The 21,133-nt window shown below is 40.7% G+C and overlaps 12 non-coding genes and 12 pseudogenes across 12 annotated transcripts; all 24 read left to right on the forward strand.

Annotated features, from left to right (window-relative positions):
- The first annotated feature begins 2,262 nt into the window (after positions 1 to 2,262).
- On the forward strand, positions 2,263 to 2,381 carry LOC138738203 (5S ribosomal RNA; annotated as a pseudogene).
- Positions 2,382 to 2,720: 339 nt separating this feature from the next.
- On the forward strand, positions 2,721 to 2,839 carry LOC138738271 (5S ribosomal RNA). Its single transcript, XR_011341502.1, has one exon. It is a non-coding gene; the product is annotated as a 5S ribosomal RNA (ribosomal RNA).
- A 642-nt stretch (positions 2,840 to 3,481) lies between these two features.
- On the forward strand, positions 3,482 to 3,600 carry LOC138737962 (5S ribosomal RNA). The gene has a single exon (XR_011341391.1). It is a non-coding gene; the product is annotated as a 5S ribosomal RNA (ribosomal RNA).
- Positions 3,601 to 4,245: 645 nt separating this feature from the next.
- LOC138738254 (5S ribosomal RNA) lies at positions 4,246 to 4,364 on the forward strand (annotated as a pseudogene).
- Positions 4,365 to 4,724: 360 nt separating this feature from the next.
- Positions 4,725 to 4,842, forward strand: LOC138738323 (5S ribosomal RNA; annotated as a pseudogene).
- A 347-nt stretch (positions 4,843 to 5,189) lies between these two features.
- On the forward strand, positions 5,190 to 5,308 carry LOC138738301 (5S ribosomal RNA; annotated as a pseudogene).
- Positions 5,309 to 6,167: 859 nt separating this feature from the next.
- Positions 6,168 to 6,286, forward strand: LOC138738231 (5S ribosomal RNA; annotated as a pseudogene).
- Positions 6,287 to 6,624: 338 nt separating this feature from the next.
- On the forward strand, positions 6,625 to 6,743 carry LOC138737858 (5S ribosomal RNA). The gene has a single exon (XR_011341288.1). It is a non-coding gene; the product is annotated as a 5S ribosomal RNA (ribosomal RNA).
- Positions 6,744 to 7,393: 650 nt separating this feature from the next.
- Positions 7,394 to 7,512, forward strand: LOC138738204 (5S ribosomal RNA; annotated as a pseudogene).
- Positions 7,513 to 7,854: 342 nt separating this feature from the next.
- LOC138738157 (5S ribosomal RNA) lies at positions 7,855 to 7,973 on the forward strand (annotated as a pseudogene).
- Positions 7,974 to 8,308: 335 nt separating this feature from the next.
- LOC138737958 (5S ribosomal RNA) lies at positions 8,309 to 8,427 on the forward strand. Its single transcript, XR_011341387.1, has one exon. It is a non-coding gene; the product is annotated as a 5S ribosomal RNA (ribosomal RNA).
- A 641-nt stretch (positions 8,428 to 9,068) lies between these two features.
- On the forward strand, positions 9,069 to 9,187 carry LOC138738021 (5S ribosomal RNA). Its single transcript, XR_011341451.1, has one exon. It is a non-coding gene; the product is annotated as a 5S ribosomal RNA (ribosomal RNA).
- A 331-nt stretch (positions 9,188 to 9,518) lies between these two features.
- Positions 9,519 to 9,637, forward strand: LOC138738327 (5S ribosomal RNA). Its single transcript, XR_011341508.1, has one exon. It is a non-coding gene; the product is annotated as a 5S ribosomal RNA (ribosomal RNA).
- Positions 9,638 to 10,281: 644 nt separating this feature from the next.
- On the forward strand, positions 10,282 to 10,400 carry LOC138737889 (5S ribosomal RNA). Its single transcript, XR_011341319.1, has one exon. It is a non-coding gene; the product is annotated as a 5S ribosomal RNA (ribosomal RNA).
- A 645-nt stretch (positions 10,401 to 11,045) lies between these two features.
- LOC138737959 (5S ribosomal RNA) lies at positions 11,046 to 11,164 on the forward strand. Its single transcript, XR_011341388.1, has one exon. It is a non-coding gene; the product is annotated as a 5S ribosomal RNA (ribosomal RNA).
- Positions 11,165 to 11,814: 650 nt separating this feature from the next.
- LOC138738255 (5S ribosomal RNA) lies at positions 11,815 to 11,933 on the forward strand (annotated as a pseudogene).
- A 340-nt stretch (positions 11,934 to 12,273) lies between these two features.
- Positions 12,274 to 12,392, forward strand: LOC138737870 (5S ribosomal RNA). Its single transcript, XR_011341300.1, has one exon. It is a non-coding gene; the product is annotated as a 5S ribosomal RNA (ribosomal RNA).
- Positions 12,393 to 13,037: 645 nt separating this feature from the next.
- On the forward strand, positions 13,038 to 13,156 carry LOC138737960 (5S ribosomal RNA). The gene has a single exon (XR_011341389.1). It is a non-coding gene; the product is annotated as a 5S ribosomal RNA (ribosomal RNA).
- A 4,892-nt stretch (positions 13,157 to 18,048) lies between these two features.
- LOC138738205 (5S ribosomal RNA) lies at positions 18,049 to 18,167 on the forward strand (annotated as a pseudogene).
- A 339-nt stretch (positions 18,168 to 18,506) lies between these two features.
- Positions 18,507 to 18,625, forward strand: LOC138738283 (5S ribosomal RNA). Its single transcript, XR_011341504.1, has one exon. It is a non-coding gene; the product is annotated as a 5S ribosomal RNA (ribosomal RNA).
- Positions 18,626 to 19,267: 642 nt separating this feature from the next.
- On the forward strand, positions 19,268 to 19,386 carry LOC138737973 (5S ribosomal RNA). Its single transcript, XR_011341402.1, has one exon. It is a non-coding gene; the product is annotated as a 5S ribosomal RNA (ribosomal RNA).
- Positions 19,387 to 20,031: 645 nt separating this feature from the next.
- On the forward strand, positions 20,032 to 20,150 carry LOC138738256 (5S ribosomal RNA; annotated as a pseudogene).
- Positions 20,151 to 20,510: 360 nt separating this feature from the next.
- LOC138738324 (5S ribosomal RNA) lies at positions 20,511 to 20,628 on the forward strand (annotated as a pseudogene).
- A 347-nt stretch (positions 20,629 to 20,975) lies between these two features.
- On the forward strand, positions 20,976 to 21,094 carry LOC138738302 (5S ribosomal RNA; annotated as a pseudogene).
- The last annotated feature ends 39 nt before the right edge of the window (positions 21,095 to 21,133 follow it).

The raw sequence follows: 21,133 nt of genomic DNA on the forward strand, positions 1-21,133 counted from the left end.
TGCCGGTGCTTTATTTCCTTCTACTGCATGAATTAAGTTAATAAATTTACAAATATTGTCTGTTGTGCGTCTTTTTTTGATAAATCCAGTTTGGTCTAAATTTACCATTTTCGGTACCTGTTCTGCTAATCTGTTCGCTAATAGTTTAGCTATTATCTTATAATCTGTGTTTAGCAAAGATATTGGTCTATATGACGCTGGTGAGAGTGGATCTTTCCCTTGTTTTAGTATCACTGTAATTATTGCTGTTTTACATGAATCTGGTAAGTTTTGTGTCTCATCAATCTGGTTGATTACATCCAGGAGGGGCGGTATTATTAGGTCTTTAAATGTTTTGTAGAATTCTATTGGGAGTCCATCCTCTCCTGGTGTCTTATTATTTGGTAAATTTTTTATTATCTCTTGTATTTCTACTGTTCCAAATGGTTCTGTTAATTTATTTTGTTCCTCTATTTGTAGTTTTGGTAGTTCAATTTTAGTCAAAAATTCATCTATTTTCCCTTCTTTCCCTTCGTTTTCGGTTCGGTATAATTGTTCATAGAATTCTCTGAAGTTTTCCTTAATTTCTTTTGGATTATATGTAATTTGTTTGTCTTTTTTCCTTGTTGCCAATACCGTTTTCTTAGTTTGCTCTGTCTTAAGCTGCCATGCTAGGATTTTGTGTGTTTTTTCCCCTAGTTCATAATATTTCTGTTTTGTCTTCATTATATTCTTCTCCACCTTATATGTTTGTAATGTTTCATATTTTATTTTTTTATCCGCCAATTCTCTTCTTTTGGTTGTATCTTCCTTTATTGCTAATTTTTTTTCTATGTTTATTATTTCCCTTTCCAACTGCTCTGTTTCCTGATTATAGTCCTTCTTCATCTTGGTTGCATAACTTATTATTTGCCCTCTAATGAATGCTTTCATTGCGTCCCATAGTATAAACTTATCTTCCACTGATTCCGTATTTACTTCAAAGTACATTTTTAATTGTTTTTCAATAAATTCTCTAAAATCCTGTCTTTTAAGTAGCATGGGGTTTAATCTCCATCTATACATTCTTGGAGGGATGTCTTCTAGCTCTATTGCCAATAACAGGGGTGAGTGGTCCGATAATAGTCTAGCTTTATATTCCGTTTTCCTAACTCTCCCTTGTATGTGGGCTGATAACAGGAATAGGTCTATCCTTGAGTATGTTTTATGTCTAGTCGAGTAGTATGAGTATTCCTTTTCTTTTGGGTTTTGTTTCCTCCATATGTCCACAAGTTTCATTTCTTGCATTGATTTAATTATAAATTTGGTTACTTTGTTCTTCCTGTTAATTTTTTTCCCCGTTTTATCCATATTTGGATCCAAATTCAGATTGAAATCCCCTCCTATTAGTATGTTCCCTTGCGTATTAGCTACCTTCAAAAAGATATCTTGCATAAACTTTTGATCTTCTTCGTTAGGTGAATATATATTAAGTAGATTCCAAAGCTCTGAATATATCTGACATTTTATCATAACATATCTCCCTGCTGGATCTATTATTTCCTCTTCTATTTTAAATGGCACATTTTTGCTAATTAATATAGCCACTCCTCTTGCTTTTGAATTATACGATGCTGCTGTTACATGTCCTACCCAATCTCTCTTTAATTTCTTGTGCTCCAATTCAGTTAAATGTGTTTCTTGGACAAATGCTATATCTATTTTTTCCTTTTTCAGTAAATTTAGTAGTTTCTTCCTTTTAATTTGGTTATGTATTCCATTAATATTTAGAGTCATATAGTTCAGCGTAGCCATTTTATATTTTGTTTATCTTCTCTTTCCGTTTTTCCATCATTACCTTTCCTCCTTTTCCATTTCTGTTTTCTTATTTTCAACTCTTTACCAGACAACATTCCTACAACATCCAACATTTTCCTTATTCTCCTATTTCTATCTAATCCTTCTCATTCTTTAAGTAATCCTGCATCATTCTATCTCTTTCTTTAATCTACTTTCACACTCTCTTACTTTCTTGTCTCACTCACTTTTGCTCTATTTTCTATCTGTCACACTCTCTCTTTGCTTTTCTCTCTCTCACTCACTGTTGCTCTGTCTCTCTCTGTCTTTCACTCGCTCTCTCTCTCCCTCGGTCGCTCTCTGCCTCACTTCTCTCTCTCCTCCTCTCGGATTGGCTCTATTGAAATATTTTGCTTGTCTTATTTGTTGTATTGTTCCTGAGTGTGCAGTGGCATATGTGTGTGTGCTGGTGAGTTGGTTAAGGGGTGTCAGAAGCAGGCACCTGCTGCCTACGGCCGTACTAGACTGAAAACGCCCGATCTCGTCTGATCTCGGAAGCTTACCAGGCTCAGGCCTGGTCGGTACTTGGATGGGAGAGCGCCTGGGAATACCAGGTGCCGTAGGCTTTTGGCTTTCAGCACCCACCCATTTTTCTTTCTTTCGATTTATCTATCTGTCTCACTTTCTTTCTTTCTTTCTCTTCCTTTCATTCATTCTCTTTCAGTCTTTCTCATTCTTTCACTCATACTCACTCACTCACTGTCGCTCTGTCACTCACTTCTCTATCTCTCTCTCTCTGTGTCTCTCTCTCGCTCCCTCGGTCGCTCTCTGCCTCACTTCTCTTTCTCTTCCTCTTGGATTGGCTCTATTGAAATGTTTTGCTTGTCTCATTTGTCCTGCGTGTGCAGCGGCCATGTGTGTGTGCTGGTGAATTGGTTAAGTGTTGTCAGAAGCAGACACCTGCCGCCTACGGCCATACTAGCCTGAAAACGCCCGATCTCGTCTGATCTCGGAAGCTAAGCAGGCTCAGGCCTGGTCAGTACTTAGATGGGAGACCGCCTGGGAATACCAGGTGCCGTAGGCTTTTGCCTCTCACTACCAACCCATTTTTCTTCTATTCTGCTTCTCTCTCTCTCTCTTTCTCTATATCTTTTTTCTCTTTCTTTCTCTCTTCCTTTCATTCCATCATTCATTCTCCTTTAATTCTTCTCATTCTTTCACATTATGCCTCATTCTATTTCTCAACCTACTTTGATGCACTCTTGCTTTCTTTCTCTCACTCACTCTTTCTCTATTTTATATCTCTCATACTCTCTCTCTTTTCTTTCCAATCTCTGTCACTCTCACTCTTTCTTTCTTTTATTCCTTCATTAATTCTTTCCCTTTTAATCCTTCTCATTCTTTAAGTAATCCTGCATCATTCTATCTCTTGCTTTGATCTACTTTCACACCCTCTTACTTTCTTCTCTCACTCACTTTTTCTCTATTTTCTATCTGTCACACTATCTCTTTACTTTTATCTCTCTCACTCACTGTTGCTCTGTCTCTCTCTGTCTTTCACTCGCTCTCTCTCTCCCTCGGTCGCTCTCTGCCTCACTTCTCTTTCTCTTCCTCTTGGATTGGATCTATTGAAATGTTTTGCTTGTCTTATTTGTCCTGCGTGTGCAGCGGCACATGTGTGTGTGCTGGTGAATTGGTTAAGTGTTGTCAGAAGTAGACACCTGCCGCCTACGGCCATACTAGCCTGAAAACGCCCGATCTCGTCTGATCTCGGAAGCTAAGCAGGCTCAGGCCTGGTCAGTACTTGGATGGGAGACCGCCTGGGAATACCAGGTGCCGTAGGCTTTTGCCTCTCACTACCAACCCATTTTTCTTCTATTCTGCTTCTCTCTCTCTCTCTTTCTCTATATCTTTTTTCTCTTTCTTTCTCTCTTCCTTTCATTCCATCATTCATTCTCCTTTAATTCTTCTCATTCTTTCACATTATGCCTCATTCTATTTCTCAACCTACTTTGATGCACTCTTGCTTTCTTTCTCTCACTCACTCTTTCTCTATTTTATATCTCTCATACTCTCTCTCTTTTCTTTCCTCTCTCTGTCACTCTCACTCTTTCTTTCTTTTATTCCTTCCTTAATTCTTTCCCTTTTAATCCTTCTCATTCTTTAAGTAATCCTGCATCATTCTATCTCTTGCTTTGATCTACTTTCACACCCTCTTACTTTCTTCTCTCACTCACTTTTTCTCTATTTTCTATCTGTCACACTCTCTCTTTACTTTTATCTCTCTCAATCACTGTTGCTCTGTCTTTCTCTGTTTTTCACTCGCTCTCTCTCTCCCTCTGTCGCTCTCTGCTTCACTTCTCTCTCTCTAGGACTGTCTATATTGAAATGTTTTGCTTGTCTTATTTGTTGTATTGTTCCTGAGTGTGCAGTGGCATATGTGTGTGTGCTGGTGAGTTGGTTAAGGGGTGTCAGAAGCAGGCACCTGCTGCCTACGGCCGTACTAGACTGAAAACGCCCGATCTCGTCTGATCTCGGAAGCTTACCAGGCTCAGGCCTGGTCGGTACTTGGATGGGAGAGCGCCTGGGAATACCAGGTGCCATAGGCTTTTGGCTTTCAGCACCCACCCATTTTTCTTTCTTTCGATTTATCTATTTGTCTCACTTTCTTTCTTTCTTTCTTTCTCTTCCTTTCATTCCTCCATTCATTCATTCTCTTTCAGTCTTTCTCATTCTTTCACTCATACTCACTCACTCATTGTCGCTCTGTCACTCACTTCTCTATCTCTCTCTCTCTCTCTCTCTCTCTCTCTCGCTCCCTCTGTTGCTCTCTGCCTCACTTCTCATTCTCTTCCTCTTGGATTGGCTCTATTGAAATGTTTTGCTTGTCTTATTAGTCCTGAGTGTGCAGCGGCACATGTGTGTGTGCTTGTGAATTGGTTAAGTGTTGTTGGAAGCAGGCACCTGCTGCCTACGGCTGGACTAGACTGAAAACGCCCGATCTCGTATGATCTCGGAAGCTAAGCAGGCTCAGGCCTGGTCAGTAATGGATGGGAGAGCGCCTGGGAATACCATGTGCCGTAGGCTTTTGGCTTTCAGCACCCACCCATTTTCCTTTCTTTCGATTTATCTATCTGTCTCACTTCCTTTCTTTCTTTCTCTTCCATTCATTCTCTTTCAGTCTTTCTCATTCTTTCACTCATACTCACTCACTCACTGTCGCTCTGTCACTCACTTCTCTATCTCTCTCTCTCTCTGTCTCTCTCTCTCGCTCCCTCGGTCGCTCTCTGCCTCACTTCTCTTTCTCTTCCTCTTGGATTGGCTCTATTGAAATGTTTTGCTTGTCTTATTTGTTGTATTGTTCCTGAGTGTGCAGTGGCATATGTGTGTGTGCTGGTGAATTGGTTAAGTGTTGTCAGAAGCAGCCACCTGCTGCCTACAGCTGTACTAGACTGAAAACGCCTGATCTCGTCTGATCTCGGAAGCTTACCAGGCTCAGGCCTGGTCAGTACTTGGATGGGAGAGCGCCTGGGAATACCATGTGCCGTAGGCTTTTGGCTTTCACCACCCACCTATTTTTCTTTCTTTCGATTTATCTATCTGTCTCACTTTCTTTCTTTCTTTCTTTCTCTTCCTTTCATTCATTCTCTTTCAGTCTTTCTCATTCTTTCACTCATTCTCACTCACTCACTGTCGCTCTGTCACTCACTTCTCTATCTCTCTGTCAATCGCTCTCTCTCTCTCTGTCTCTCTCTCTCACTCCCTCGGTCGCTCTCTGCCTCACTTCTCTTTCTCTTCCTCTTGGATTGGCTCTATTGAAATGTTTTGCTTGTCTTATTTGTCCTGAGTGTGCAGCGGTACATGTGTGTGTGCTTGTGAATTGGTTAAGTGTTGTTGGAAGCAGGCACCTGCTGCCTAAGGCCGGACTAGTGATATGTATGTGGGTAAAGACAAAAATAGACTGAGGGATGAAGACGGGTAAGGAGGGTAAAAACGACCACAATTGATATGTATGCGGGAAAAGAGGTATAAGAGTGAATAGAGACAATGGGCATATGTGAAAGTATTCTTCTCATTCTTCAAGTAATCCTGCATCATTCTATCTCTTTCTTTTATCTACTTTTACACTCTCTTACTTTCTTCTCTCACTCACTTTTGCTCTATTTTCTATCTGTCACACTCTCTCTTTACTTTTCTCTCTCTCACTCACTGTTGCTCTGTCTCTCTCTGTCTTTCACTCGCTCTCTCTCTCCATCGGTCGCTCTCTGCCTCACTTCTCTCTCTCCTCCTCTCGGATTGGCTCTATTGAAATGTTTTGCTTGTCTTATTTGTTGTATTGTTCCTGAGTGTGCAGTGGCATATGTGTGTGTGCTGGTGAGTTGGTTAAGGGGTGTCAGAAGCAGGCACCTGCTGCCTACGGCCGTACTAGACTGAAAACGCCCGATCTCGTCTGATCTCGGAAGCTTACCAGGCTCAGGCCTGGTCGGTACTTGGATGGGAGAGCGTCTGGGAAGACCAGGTGCCGTAGGTTTTTGGCTTTCAGCACCCACCCATTTTTCTTTCTTTCGATTTATCTATCTGTCTCACTTTCTTTCTTTCTTTCTCTTCCTTTCATTCATTCTCTTTCAGTCTTTGTCATTCTTTCACTCATACTCACTCACTCACTGTCGCTCTGTCACTCACTTCTCTATCTCTCTCTGTCTCTCTCTCTCTCGCTCTCTCGGTCGCTCTCTGCCTCACTTCTCTTTCTCTTCCTCTTGGATTGGCTCTATTGAAATGTTTTGCTTGTCTTATTTGTCCTGCGTGTGCAGTGGCACATGTGTGTGTGCTGGTGAATTGGTTAAGTGTTGTCAGAAGCAGACACCTGCCGCCTACGGCCATACTAGCCTGAAAACGCCCGATCTCGTCTGATCTCGGAAGCTAAGCACGCTCAGGCCTGGTCAGTACTTGGATGGGAGACCGCCTGGGAATACCAGGTGCCGTAGGCTTTTGCCTCTCACTACCAACCCATTTTTCTTCTATTCTGCTTCTCTCTCTCTCTCTTTCTCTATATCTTTTTTCTCTTTCTTTCTCTCTTCCTTTCATTCCATCATTCATTCTCCTTTAATCCTTCTCATTCTTTCACATTATGCCTCATTCTATTTCTCAACCTACTTTGATGCACTCTTGCTTTCTTCTCTCACTCACTCTTTCTCTATTTTATATCTCTCATACTTTCTCTCTTTTCTTTCCTCTCTCTGTCACTCTCACTCTTTCTTTCTTTTATTCCTTCATTAATACTTTCCCTTTTAATCCTTCTCATTCTTTAAGTAATCCTGCATCATTCTATCTCTTTCTTTAATCTACTTTCACACTCTCTTACTTTCTTGTCTCACTCACTTTTGCTCTATTTTCTATCTGTCACACTCTCTCTTTACTTTTCTCTCTCTCACTCACTGTTGCTCTGTCTCTCTCTGTCTTTCACTCGCTCTCTCTCTCCCTCGGTCGCTCTCTGCCTCACTTCTCTCTCTCCTCCTCTCGGATTGGCTCTATTGAAATATTTTGCTTGTCTTATTTGTTGTATTGTTCCTGAGTGTGCAGTGGCATATGTGTGTGTGCTGGTGAGTTGGTTAAGGGGTGTCAGAAGCAGGCACCTGCTGCCTACGGCCGTACTAGACTGAAAACGCCCGATCTCGTCTGATCTCGGAAGCTTACCAGGCTCAGGCCTGGTCGGTACTTGGATGGGAGAGCGCCTGGGAATACCAGGTGCCGTAGGCTTTTGGCTTTCAGCACCCACCCATTTTTCTTTCTTTCGATTTATCTATCTGTCTCACTTTCTTTCTTTCTTTCTCTTCCTTTCATTCATTCTCTTTCAGTCTTTCTCATTCTTTCACTCATACTCACTCACTCACTGTCGCTCTGTCACTCACTTCTCTATCTCTCTCTCTCTCTGTCTCTCTCTCTCGCTCCCTCGGTCGCTCTCTGCCTCACTTCTCTTTCTCTTCCTCTTGGATTGGATCTATTGAAATGTTTTGCTTGTCTTATTTGTCCTGCGTGTGCAGCGGCACATGTGTGTGTGCTGGTGAATTGGTTAAGTGTTGTCAGAAGCAGACACCTGCCGCCTATGGCCATACTAGCCTGAAAACGCCCGATCTCGTCTGATCTCGGAAGCTTACCAGGCTCAGGCCTGGTCGGTACTTGTATGGGAGAGCGCCTGGGAATACCAGGTGCCATAGGCTTTTGGCTTTCAGCACCCACCCATTTTTCTTTCTTTCGATTTATCTATCTGTCTCACTTTCTTTCTTTCTTTCTCTTCCTTTCATTCATTCTCTTTCAGTCTTTGTCATTCTTTCACTCATACTCACTCACTCACTGTCGCTCTGTCACTCACTTCTCTCTCTCTCTCTGTCTCTCTCTCTCGCTCCCTCGGTCGCTCTGTGCCTCACTTCTCTTTCTCTTCCTCTTGGATTGCCTCTATTGAAATGTTTTGCTTGTCTCATTTGTCCTGCGTGTGCAGCGGCCATGTGTGTGTGCTGGTGAATTGGTTAAGTGTTGTCAGAAGCAGACACCTGCCGCCTACGGCCATACTAGCCTGAAAACGCCCGATCTCGTCTGATCTCGGAAGCTAAGCACGCTCAGTCCTGGTCAGTACTTGGATGGGAGACCGCCTGGGAATACCAGGTGCCGTAGGCTTTTGCCTCTCACTACCAATCCATTTTTCTTCTATTCTGCTTCTCTCTCTCTCTCTTTCTCTATATCTTTTTTCTCTTTCTTTCTCTCTTCCTTTCATTCCATCATTCATTCTCCTTTAATCCTTCTCATTCTTTCACATTATGCCTCATTCTATTTCTCAACCTACTTTGATGCACTCTTGCTTTCTTCTCTCACTCACTCTTTCTCTATTTTATATCTCTCATACCCTCTCTCTTTTCTTTCCTCTCTCTGTCACTCTCACTCTTTCTTTCTTTTATTCCTTCATTAATACTTTCCCTTTTAATCCTTCTCATTCTTTAAGTAATCCTCCATCATTCTATCTCTTGCTTTGATCTACTTTCACACCCTCTTACTTTCTTCTCTCACTCACTTTTTCTCTATTTTCTATCTGTCACACTATCTCTTTACTTTTATCTCTCTCACTCACTGTTGCTCTGTCTCTCTCTGTCTTTCACTCGCTCTCTCTCTCCCTCGGTCGCTCTCTGCCTCACTTCTCTTTCTCTTCCTCTTGGATTGGATCTATTGAAATGTTTTGCTTGTCTTATTTGTCCTGCGTGTGCAGCGGCACATGTGTGTGTGCTGGTGAATTGGTTAAGTGTTGTCAGAAGTAGACACCTGCCGCCTACGGCCATACTAGCCTGAAAACGCCCGATCTCGTCTGATCTCGGAAGCTAAGCAGGCTCAGGCCTGGTCAGTACTTGGATGGGAGAGCGCCTGGGAATACCATGTGCTGTAGGCTTTTGGCTTCAGCACCCACCCATTTTTCTTTCTTTCGATTTATCTATCTGTCTCACTTTCTTTCTTTCTTTCTCTTCCTTTCATTCATTCTCTTTCTGTCTTTGTCATTCTTTCACTCATACTCACTCACTCACTGTCGCTCTGTCACTCACTTCTCTATCTCTCTCTGTCTCTCTCTCTCTCTCGGTCGCTCTCTGCCTCACTTCTCTTTCTCTTCCTCTTGGATTGGCTCTATTGAAATGTTTTGCTTGTCTCATTTGTCCTGCGTGTGCAGTGGCACATGTGTGTGTGCTGGTGAATTGGTTAAGTGTTGTCAGAAGCAGACACCTGCTGCCTACGGCCATACTAGCCTGAAAACCCCCGATCTCGTCTGATCTCGGAAGCTAAGCAGGCTCAGGCCTGGTCAGTACTTGGATGGGAGACCGCCTGGGAATACCAGGTGCCGTAGGCTTTTGCCTCTCACTACCAACCCATTTTTCTTCTATTCTGCTTCTCTCTCTCTCTCTCTTTCTCTATATCTTTTTTCTCTTTCTTTCTCTCTTCCTTTCATTCCATCATTCATTCTCCTTTAATTCTTCTCATTCTTTCACATTATGCCTCATTCTATTTCTCAACCTACTTTGATGCACTCTTGCTTTCTTTCTCTCACTCACTCTTTCTCTATTTTATATCTCTCATACTCTCTCTCTTTTCTTTCCAATCTCTGTCACTCTCACTCTTTCTTTCTTTTATTCCTTCATTAATTCTTTCCCTTTTAATCCTTCTCATTCTTTAAGTAATCCTGCATCATTCTATCTCTTGCTTTGATCTACTTTCACACCCTCTTACTTTCTTCTCTCACTCACTTTTTCTCTATTTTCTATCTGTCACACTATCTCTTTACTTTTATCTCTCTCACTCACTGTTGCTCTGTCTCTCTCTGTCTTTCACTCGCTCTCTCTCTCCCTCGGTCGCTCTCTGCCTCACTTCTCTTTCTCTTCCTCTTGGATTGGATCTATTGAAATGTTTTGCTTGTCTTATTTGTCCTGCGTGTGCAGCGGCACATGTGTGTGTGCTGGTGAATTGGTTAAGTGTTGTCAGAAGTAGACACCTGCCGCCTTCGGCCATACTAGCCTGAAAACGCCCGATCTCGTCTGATCTCGGAAGCTAAGCAGGCTCAGTCCTGGTCAGTACTTGGATGGGAGACCGCCTGGGAATACCAGGTGCCGTAGGCTTTTGCCTCTCACTACCAACCCATTTTTCTTCTATTCTGCTTCTCTCTCTCTCTCTTTCTCTATATCTTTTTTCTCTTTCTTTCTCTCTTCCTTTCATTCCATCATTCATTCTCCTTTAATTCTTCTCATTCTTTCACATTATGCCTCATTCTATTTCTCAACCTACTTTGATGCACTCTTGCTTTCTTTCTCTCACTCACTCTTTCTCTATTTTATATCTCTCATACTCTCTCTCTTTTCTTTCCAATCTCTGTCACTCTCACTCTTTCTTTCTTTTATTCCTTCATTAATTCTTTCCCTTTTAATCCTTCTCAATCTTTAAGTAATCCTGCATCATTCTATCTCTTGCTTTGATCTACTTTCACACTCTCTTACTTTCTTCTCTCACTCACTTTTTCTCTATTTTCTATCTGTCACACTCTCTCTTTACTTTTATCTCTCTCAATCACTGTTGCTCTGTCTCTCTCTGTTTTTCACTCACTCTCTCTCTCCCTCTGTCGCTCTCTGCTTCACTTCTCTCTCTCTAGGACTGTCTATATTGAAATGTTTTGCTTGTCTTATTTGTTGTATTGTTACTGAGTGTGCAGTGGCATATGTGTGTGTGCTGGTGAGTTGGTTAAGGGGTGTCAGAAGCAGGCACCTGCCGCCTACGGCCATACTAGCCTGAAAACGCCCGATCTCGTCTGATCTCGGAAGCTAAGCACGCTCAGTCCTGGTCAGTACTTGGATGGGAGACCGCCTGGGAATACCAGGTGCCGTAGGCTTTTGCCTCTCACTACCAACCCATTTTTCTTCTATTCTGCTTCTCTCTCTCTCTCTTTCTCTATATCTTTTTTCTCTTTCTTTCTCTCTTCCTTTCATTCCATCATTCATTCTCCTTTAATCCTTCTCATTCTTTCACATTATGCCTCATTCTATTTCTCAACCTACTTTGATGCACTCTTGCTTTCTTCTCTCACTCACTCTTTCTCTATTTTATATCTCTCATACTCTCTCTCTTTTCTTTCCTCTCTCTGTCACTCTCACTCTTTCTTTCTTTTATTCCTTCATTAATACTTTCCCTTTTAATCCTTCTCATTCTTTAAGTAATCCTGCATCATTCTATCTCTTTCTTTAATCTACTTTCACACTCTCTAACTTTCTTGTCTCACTCACTTTTGCTCTATTTTCTATCTGTCACACTATCTCTTTACTTTTCTCTCTCTCACTCACTGTTGCTCTGTCTCTCTCTGTCTTTCACTCGCTCTCTCTCTCCCTCGGTCGCTCTCTGCCTCACTTCTCTCTCTCCTCCTCTCGGATTGGCTCTATTGAAATGTTTTGCTTGTCTTATTTGTTGTATTGTTCCTGAGTGTGCAGTGGCATATGTGTGTGTGCTGGTGAGTTGGTTAAGGGGTGTCAGAAGCAGGCACCTGCTGCCTACGGCCGTACTAGACTGAAAACGCCCGATCTCGTCTGATCTCGGAAGCTTACCAGGCTCAGGCCTGGTCGGTACTTGGATGGGAGAGCGCCTGGGAATACCAGGTGCCATAGGCTTTTGGCTTTCAGCACCCACCCATTTTTCTTTCTTTCGATTTATCTATCTGTCTCACTTTCTTTCTTTCTTTCTCTTCCTTTCATTCATTCTCTTTCAGTCTTTCTCATTCTTTCACTCATACTCACTCACTCACTGTCGCTCTGTCACTCACTTCTCTATCTCTCTCTCTCTGTCTCTCTCTCTCGCTCCCTCGGTCGCTCTCTGCCTCACTTCTCTTTCTCTTCCTCTTGGATTGGCTCTATTGAAATGTTTTGCTTGTCTCATTTCTCCTGCGTGTGCAGCGGCACATGTGTGTGTGCTGGTGAATTGGTTAAGTGTTGTCAGAAGCAGACACCTGCTGCCTACGGCCATACTAGCCTGAAAACGCCCGATCTCGTCTGATCTCGGAAGCTAAGCATGCTCAGGCCTGGTCAGTACTTGGATGGGAGACCGCCTGGGAATACCAGGTGCCGTAGGCTTTTGCCTCTCACTACCAACCCATTTTTCTTCTATTCTGCTTCTCTCTCTCTCTCTTTCTCTATATCTTTTTTCTCTTTCTTTCTCTCTTCCTTTCATTCCATCATTCATTCTCCTTTAATTCTTCTCATTCTTTCACATTATGCCTCATTCTATTTCTCAACCTACTTTGATGCACTCTTGCTTTCTTTCTCTCACTCACTCTTTCTCTATTTTATATCTCTCATACTCTCTCTCTTTTCTTTCCAATCTCTGTCACTCTCACTCTTTCTTTCTTTTATTCCTTCATTAATTCTTTCCCTTTTAATCCTTCTCAATCTTTAAGTAATCCTGCATCATTCTATCTCTTGCTTTGATCTACTTTCACACTCTCTTACTTTCTTCTCTCACTCACTTTTTCTCTATTTTCTATCTGTCACACTCTCTCTTTACTTTTATCTCTCTCAATCACTGTTGCTCTGTCTCTCTCTGTTTTTCACTCACTCTCTCTCTCCCTCTGTCGCTCTCTGCTTCACTTCTCTCTCTCTAGGACTGTCTATATTGAAATGTTTTGCTTGTCTTATTTGTTGTATTGTTCCTGAGTGTGCAGTGGCATATGTGTGTGTGCTGGTGAGTTGGTTAAGGGGTGTCAGAAGCAGGCACCTGCCGCCTACGGCCATACTAGCCTGAAAACGCCCGATCTCGTCTGATCTCGGAAGCTAAGCACGCTCAGTCCTGGTCAGTACTTGGATGGGAGACCGCCTGGGAATACCAGGTGCCGTAGGCTTTTGCCTCTCACTACCAACCCATTTTTCTTCTATTCTGCTTCTCTCTCTCTCTCTTTCTCTATATCTTTTTTCTCTTTCTTTCTCTCTTCCTTTCATTCCATCATTCATTCTCCTTTAATCCTTCTCATTCTTTCACATTATGCCTCATTCTATTTCTCAACCTACTTTGATGCACTCTTGCTTTCTTCTCTCACTCACTCTTTCTCTATTTTATATCTCTCATACCCTCTCTCTTTTCTTTCCTCTCTCTGTCACTCTCACTCTTTCTTTCTTTTATTCCTTCATTAATACTTTCCCTTTTAATCCTTCTCATTCTTTTTTTTTTTTTTTTTTTTTTTTTTTTTTTTTTTTTAATTTTTTTTTTTTCACACCATAAATCACAATAGCCATGATATACACTTTTTCTTTTCCACACATTTACAGTGACTTTTTCTCCCTCCCCCCTCCCTCCTCCCAAGCCACCCCCCCATCCCTCCCCCCTCTCATCCATTTTAGTTATACAATCTAGGTTGCATTAATTCAGTTAGACAATGTTGTCATTCAACAAAAATACACCAGAAATTCTACTGAGTCCATTTTTTTCTTCTCTTCTCCTTCCATCAACTTAGGTAATGTTTGTTCCCGGTAGGTTTTCGCTATTGTATTTAATGTAAGGCTCCCATACTTGTTCGAATATTTCAATATTATTTCTTAAACTATATGTTATTTTTTCTAATGGAATACATTTATTCATTTCTATATACCATTGTTGTATTTTCAAATTATCTTCCAATTTCCAGGTTGACATAATACATTTTTTTGCTACAGCTAGGGCTATCTTAACAAATCTTTTTTGTGCATCCTCCAAGTCAATTCCAAATTCTTTATTTTTTATGTTACTTAGGAGAAAGATCTCTGGATTCTTTGGTATATTGTTTTCTGTTATTTTATTTAATATCTGATTGAGATCATCCCAAAATTTTTCTACTCTCTCACATGTCCAGATTGCATGAATTGTTGTTCCCCTTTCTTTTTTACATCGAAAACATCTATCAGATACTGTTGGGTCCCATTTATTTAACTTTTGCGGTGTAATGTATAGTCTGTGTAACCAATTATATTGTATCATACGCAGCCTCGTATTTATTGTATTTCTCATCGTTCCAGAGCATAACTTCTCCCATGTTTCCTTTTTTATCTTTATATTTAAATCTTGTTCCCATTTTTGTTTAGTTTTACCATTTGTTTCCTCATTTTCCTTTTCTTGCAGTTTAATATACATATTTTTTATAAATCTTTTGATTAACATTGTATCTGTAATCACATATTCAAGGTTACTTCCCTCTGGTAAACTCAAGTTGCTTCCTAATTTATCTTTCAAGTAGGATCTCAGTTGGTAATATGCCAGCGCTGTATCTCCCGTTATATTGTACTTATCTCTCATTTGTTCAAAGGATAAGAATCTACTTCCTGAAAAACAATTTTCTATTCTTTTAATCCCTTTTTTTTCCCATTTTCTAAAGGCAAGGTTGTCTATTGTAAAAGGGAGTAGCTTATTTTGCGTCAATATTAGTTTTGGTATTTGGTAATTTATTTTATTTCTTTCTACATGTATCTTCTTCCATATATTGAGGAGATGGTGTAATACTGGAGAAGTTCTATGTTGTACCAATTTTTCGTCCCATTTATATAATATGTGTTCAGGTATCTTTTCCCCTATTTTATCTAATTCTAGTCTCGTCCAGTCTGGTTTTTCCCTTGTTTGATAAAAATCTGATAGGTACCTTAATTGTGCGGCTCTATAATAATTTTTGAAGTTTGGCAATTGTAAGCCTCCTTGTTTATACCATTCTGTTAATTTGTCTAGTGCTATCCTCGGTTTCCCCCCTCTCCATAAAAATCTCCTTATTATTTTCTTTAACTCTTTGAAGAATTTTTCTGTCAGTTGTATTGGCAATGCCTGAAATAAGTATAGTATCCTTGGAAAAATGTTCATTTTAATACAGTTTATCCTTCCTATCAGTGTTAGTGGTAGCTCTTTCCAATGCTCTAAATCGTCCTGTAGTTTTTTCATTAGTGGATTGTAATTGAGTTTATATAATTGGCCTAGATTTTTGTTTATTTGCACACCTAGGTATCTTATTGCCTGCGTTTGCCATCTGAATGGGGATTCCTCCTTAAATTTTGAGAAATCCGCGTTATTCATAGGCATTGCTTCACTTTTATTTACGTTTATCTTGTATCCCGACACTTCTCCATATTCCTTCAATTTCTTATATAGTTCTTTTATTGATAGTTCTGGTTCTGTTAAGTACACTATCACATCATCCGCAAACAGACTGAGTTTATATTCCCTGTCTTTTATTTTTATTCCTTTTATATTATTATCTCTTCTTATCGATTCTGCTAGTGGTTCTATAGCTAGCGCAAACAATAATGGTGATAGTGGGCATCCCTGCCGCGTTGACCTGCTTAAGTTAAATTGCTTTGATACATGTCCATTTACTGTCACTTTCGCTAACGGTCCCTTATATAATGCTTTAATCCAATTAATATACTTCTCCGGTAAACTGAATTTTTGCAATACTTTGAACAAGTAATTCCATTCTACTCTGTCGAAGGCCTTCTCTGCGTCTAAAGCAACTGCTACTGCCGGTGCTTTATTTCCTTCTACTGCATGAATTAAGTTAATAAATTTACAAATATTGTCTGTTGTGCGTCTTTTTTTGATAAATCCAGTTTGGTCTAAATTTACCATTTTCGGTACCTGTTCTGCTAATCTGTTCGCTAATAGTTTAGCTATTATCTTATAATCTGTGTTTAGCAAAGATATTGGTCTATATGACGCTGGTGAGAGTGGATCTTTCCCTTGTTTTAGTATCACTGTAATTATTGCTGTTTTACATGAATCTGGTAAGTTTTGTGTCTCATCAATCTGGTTGATTACATCCAGGAGGGGCGGTATTATTAGGTCTTTAAATGTTTTGTAGAATTCTATTGGGAGTCCATCCTCTCCTGGTGTCTTATTATTTGGTAAATTTTTTATTATCTCTTGTATTTCTACTGTTCCAAATGGTTCTGTTAATTTATTTTGTTCCTCTATTTGTAGTTTTGGTAGTTCAATTTTAGTCAAAAATTCATCTATTTTCCCTTCTTTCCCTTCGTTTTCGGTTCGGTATAATTGTTCATAGAATTCTCTGAAGTTTTCCTTAATTTCTTTTGGATTATATGTAATTTGTTTGTCTTTTTTCCTTGTTGCCAATACCGTTTTCTTAGTTTGCTCTGTCTTAAGCTGCCATGCTAGGATTTTGTGTGTTTTTTCCCCTAGTTCATAATATTTCTGTTTTGTCTTCATTATATTCTTCTCCACCTTATATGTTTGTAATGTTTCATATTTTATTTTTTTATCCGCCAATTCTCTTCTTTTGGTTGTATCTTCCTTTATTGCTAATTTTTTTTCTATGTTTATTATTTCCCTTTCCAACTGCTCTGTTTCCTGATTATAGTCCTTCTTCATCTTGGTTGCATAACTTATTATTTGCCCTCTAATGAATGCTTTCATTGCGTCCCATAGTATAAACTTATCTTCCACTGATTCCGTATTTACTTCAAAGTACATTTTTAATTGTTTTTCAATAAATTCTCTAAAATCCTGTCTTTTAAGTAGCATGGGGTTTAATCTCCATCTATACATTCTTGGAGGGATGTCTTCTAGCTCTATTGCCAATAACAGGGGTGAGTGGTCCGATAATAGTCTAGCTTTATATTCCGTTTTCCTAACTCTCCCTTGTATGTGGGCTGATAACAGGAATAGGTCTATCCTTGAGTATGTTTTATGTCTAGTCGAGTAGTATGAGTATTCCTTTTCTTTTGGGTTTTGTTTCCTCCATATGTCCACAAGTTTCATTTCTTGCATTGATTTAATTATAAATTTGGTTACTTTGTTCTTCCTGTTAATTTTTTTCCCCGTTTTATCCATATTTGGATCCAAATTCAGATTGAAATCCCCTCCTATTAGTATGTTCCCTTGCGTATTAGCTACCTTCAAAAAGATATCTTGCATAAACTTTTGATCTTCTTCGTTAGGTGAATATATATTAAGTAGATTCCAAAGCTCTGAATATATCTGACATTTTATCATAACATATCTCCCTGCTGGATCTATTATTTCCTCTTCTATTTTAAATGGCACATTTTTGCTAATTAATATAGCCACTCCTCTTGCTTTTGAATTATACGATGCTGCTGTTACATGTCCTACCCAATCTCTCTTTAATTTCTTGTGCTCCAATTCAGTTAAATGTGTTTCTTGGACAAATGCTATATCTATTTTTTCCTTTTTCAGTAAATTTAGTAGTTTCTTCCTTTTAATTTGGTTATGTATTCCATTAATATTTAGAGTCATATAGTTCAGCGTAGCCATTTTATATTTTGTTTATCTTCTCTTTCCGTTTTTCCATCATTACCTTTCCTCCTTTTCCATTTCTGTTTTCTTATTTTCAACTCTTTACCAGACAACATTCCTACAACATCCAACATTTTCCTTATTCTCCTATTTCTATCTAATCCTTCTCATTCTTTAAGTAATCCTGCATCATTCTATCTCTTTCTTTAATCTACTTTCACACTCTCTTACTTTCTTGTCTCACTCACTTTTGCTCTATTTTCTATCTGTCACACTCTCTCTTTGCTTTTCTCTCTCTCACTCACTGTTGCTCTGTCTCTCTCTGTCTTTCACTCGCTCTCTCTCTCCCTCGGTCGCTCTCTGCCTCACTTCTCTCTCTCCTCCTCTCGGATTGGCTCTATTGAAATATTTTGCTTGTCTTATTTGTTGTATTGTTCCTGAGTGTGCAGTGGCATATGTGTGTGTGCTGGTGAGTTGGTTAAGGGGTGTCAGAAGCAGGCACCTGCTGCCTACGGCCGTACTAGACTGAAAACGCCCGATCTCGTCTGATCTCGGAAGCTTACCAGGCTCAGGCCTGGTCGGTACTTGGATGGGAGAGCGCCTGGGAATACCAGGTGCCGTAGGCTTTTGGCTTTCAGCACCCACCCATTTTTCTTTCTTTCGATTTATCTATCTGTCTCACTTTCTTTCTTTCTTTCTCTTCCTTTCATTCATTCTCTTTCAGTCTTTCTCATTCTTTCACTCATACTCACTCACTCACTGTCGCTCTGTCACTCACTTCTCTATCTCTCTCTCTCTGTGTCTCTCTCTCGCTCCCTCGGTCGCTCTCTGCCTCACTTCTCTTTCTCTTCCTCTTGGATTGGCTCTATTGAAATGTTTTGCTTGTCTCATTTGTCCTGCGTGTGCAGCGGCCATGTGTGTGTGCTGGTGAATTGGTTAAGTGTTGTCAGAAGCAGACACCTGCCGCCTACGGCCATACTAGCCTGAAAACGCCCGATCTCGTCTGATCTCGGAAGCTAAGCAGGCTCAGGCCTGGTCAGTACTTAGATGGGAGACCGCCTGGGAATACCAGGTGCCGTAGGCTTTTGCCTCTCACTACCAACCCATTTTTCTTCTATTCTGCTTCTCTCTCTCTCTCTTTCTCTATATCTTTTTTCTCTTTCTTTCTCTCTTCCTTTCATTCCATCATTCATTCTCCTTTAATTCTTCTCATTCTTTCACATTATGCCTCATTCTATTTCTCAACCTACTTTGATGCACTCTTGCTTTCTTTCTCTCACTCACTCTTTCTCTATTTTATATCTCTCATACTCTCTCTCTTTTCTTTCCAATCTCTGTCACTCTCACTCTTTCTTTCTTTTATTCCTTCATTAATTCTTTCCCTTTTAATCCTTCTCATTCTTTAAGTAATCCTGCATCATTCTATCTCTTGCTTTGATCTACTTTCACACCCTCTTACTTTCTTCTCTCACTCACTTTTTCTCTATTTTCTATCTGTCACACTATCTCTTTACTTTTATCTCTCTCACTCACTGTTGCTCTGTCTCTCTCTGTCTTTCACTCGCTCTCTCTCTCCCTCGGTCGCTCTCTGCCTCACTTCTCTTTCTCTTCCTCTTGGATTGGATCTATTGAAATGTTTTGCTTGTCTTATTTGTCCTGCGTGTGCAGCGGCACATGTGTGTGTGCTGGTGAATTGGTTAAGTGTTGTCAGAAGTAGACACCTGCCGCCTACGGCCATACTAGCCTGAAAACGCCCGATCTCGTCTGATCTCGGAAGCTAAGCAGGCTCAGGCCTGGTCAGTACTTGGATGGGAGACCGCCTGGGAATACCAGGTGCCGTAGGCTTTTGCCTCTCACTACCAACCCATTTTTCTTCTATTCTGCTTCTCTCTCTCTCTCTTTCTCTATATCTTTTTTCTCTTTCTTTCTCTCTTCCTTTCATTCCATCATTCATTCTCCTTTAATTCTTCTCATTCTTTCACATTATGCCTCATTCTATTTCTCAACCTACTTTGATGCACTCTTGCTTTCTTTCTCTCACTCACTCTTTCTCTATTTTATATCTCTCATACTCTCTCTCTTTTCTTTCCTCTCTCTGTCACTCTCACTCTTTCTTTCTTTTATTCCTTCCTTAATTCTTTCCCTTTTAATCCTTCTCATTCTTTAAGTAATCCTGCATCATTCTATCTCTTGCTTTGATCTACTTTCACACCCTCTTACTTTCTTCTCTCACTCACTTTTTCTCTATTTTCTATCTGTCACACTCTCTCTTTACTTTTATCTCTCTCAATCACTGTTGCTCTGTCTTTCTCTGTTTTTCACTCGCTCTCTCTCTCCCTCTGTCGCTCTCTGCTTCACTTCTCTCTCTCTAGGACTGTCTATATTGAAATGTTTTGCTTGTCTTATTTGTTGTATTGTTCCTGAGTGTGCAGTGGCATATGTGTGTGTGCTGGTGAGTTGGTTAAGGGGTGTCAGAAGCAGGCACCTGCTGCCTACGGCCGTACTAGACTGAAAACGCCCGATCTCGTCTGATCTCGGAAGCTTACCAGGCTCAGGCCTGGTCGGTACTTGGATGGGAGAGCGCCTGGGAATACCAGGTGCCATAGGCTTTTGGCTTTCAGCACCCACCCATTTTTCTTTCTTTCGATTTATCTATTTGTCTCACTTTCTTTCTTTCTTTCTTTCTCTTCCTTTCATTCCTCCATTCATTCATTCTCTTTCAGTCTTTCTCATTCTTTCACTCATACTCACTCACTCATTGTCGCTCTGTCACTCACTTCTCTATCTCTCTCTCTCTCTCTCTCTCTCTCTCTCGCTCCCTCTGTTGCTCTCTGCCTCACTTCTCATTCTCTTCCTCTTGGATTGGCTCTATTGAAATGTTTTGCTTGTCTTATTAGTCCTGAGTGTGCAGCGGCACATGTGTGTGTGCTTGTGAATTGGTTAAGTGTTGTTGGAAGCAGGCACCTGCTGCCTACGGCTGGACTAGACTGAAAACGCCCGATCTCGTATGATCTCGGAAGCTAAGCAGGCTCAGGCCTGGTCAGTAATGGATGGGAGAGCGCCTGGGAATACCATGTGCCGTAGGCTTTTGGCTTTCAGCACCCACCCATTTTCCTTTCTTTCGATTTATCTATCTGTCTCACTTCCTTTCTTTCTTTCTCTTCCATTCATTCTCTTTCAGTCTTTCTCATTCTTTCACTCATACTCACTCACTCACTGTCGCTCTGTCACTCACTTCTCTATCTCTCTCTCTCTCTGTCTCTCTCTCTCGCTCCCTCGGTCGCTCTCTGCCTCACTTCTCTTTCTCTTCCTCTTGGATTGGCTCTATTGAAATGTTTTGCTTGTCTTATTTGTTGTATTGTTCCTGAGTGTGCAGTGGCATATGTGTGTGTGCTGGTGAATTGGTTAAGTGTTGTCAGAAGCAGCCACCTGCTGCCTACAGCTGTACTAGACTGAAAACGCCTGATCTCGTCTGATCTCGGAAGCTTACCAGGCTCAGGCCTGGTCAGTACTTGGATGGGAGAGCGCCTGGGAATACCATGTGCCGTAGGCTTTTGGCTTTCACCACCCACCTATTTTTCTTTCTTTCGAT

This window comes from Narcine bancroftii, chromosome 6 (assembly GCF_036971445.1).
Source record: "Narcine bancroftii isolate sNarBan1 chromosome 6, sNarBan1.hap1, whole genome shotgun sequence".
NCBI classification, from domain to species: Eukaryota; Metazoa; Chordata; class Chondrichthyes; order Torpediniformes; family Narcinidae; genus Narcine; species Narcine bancroftii.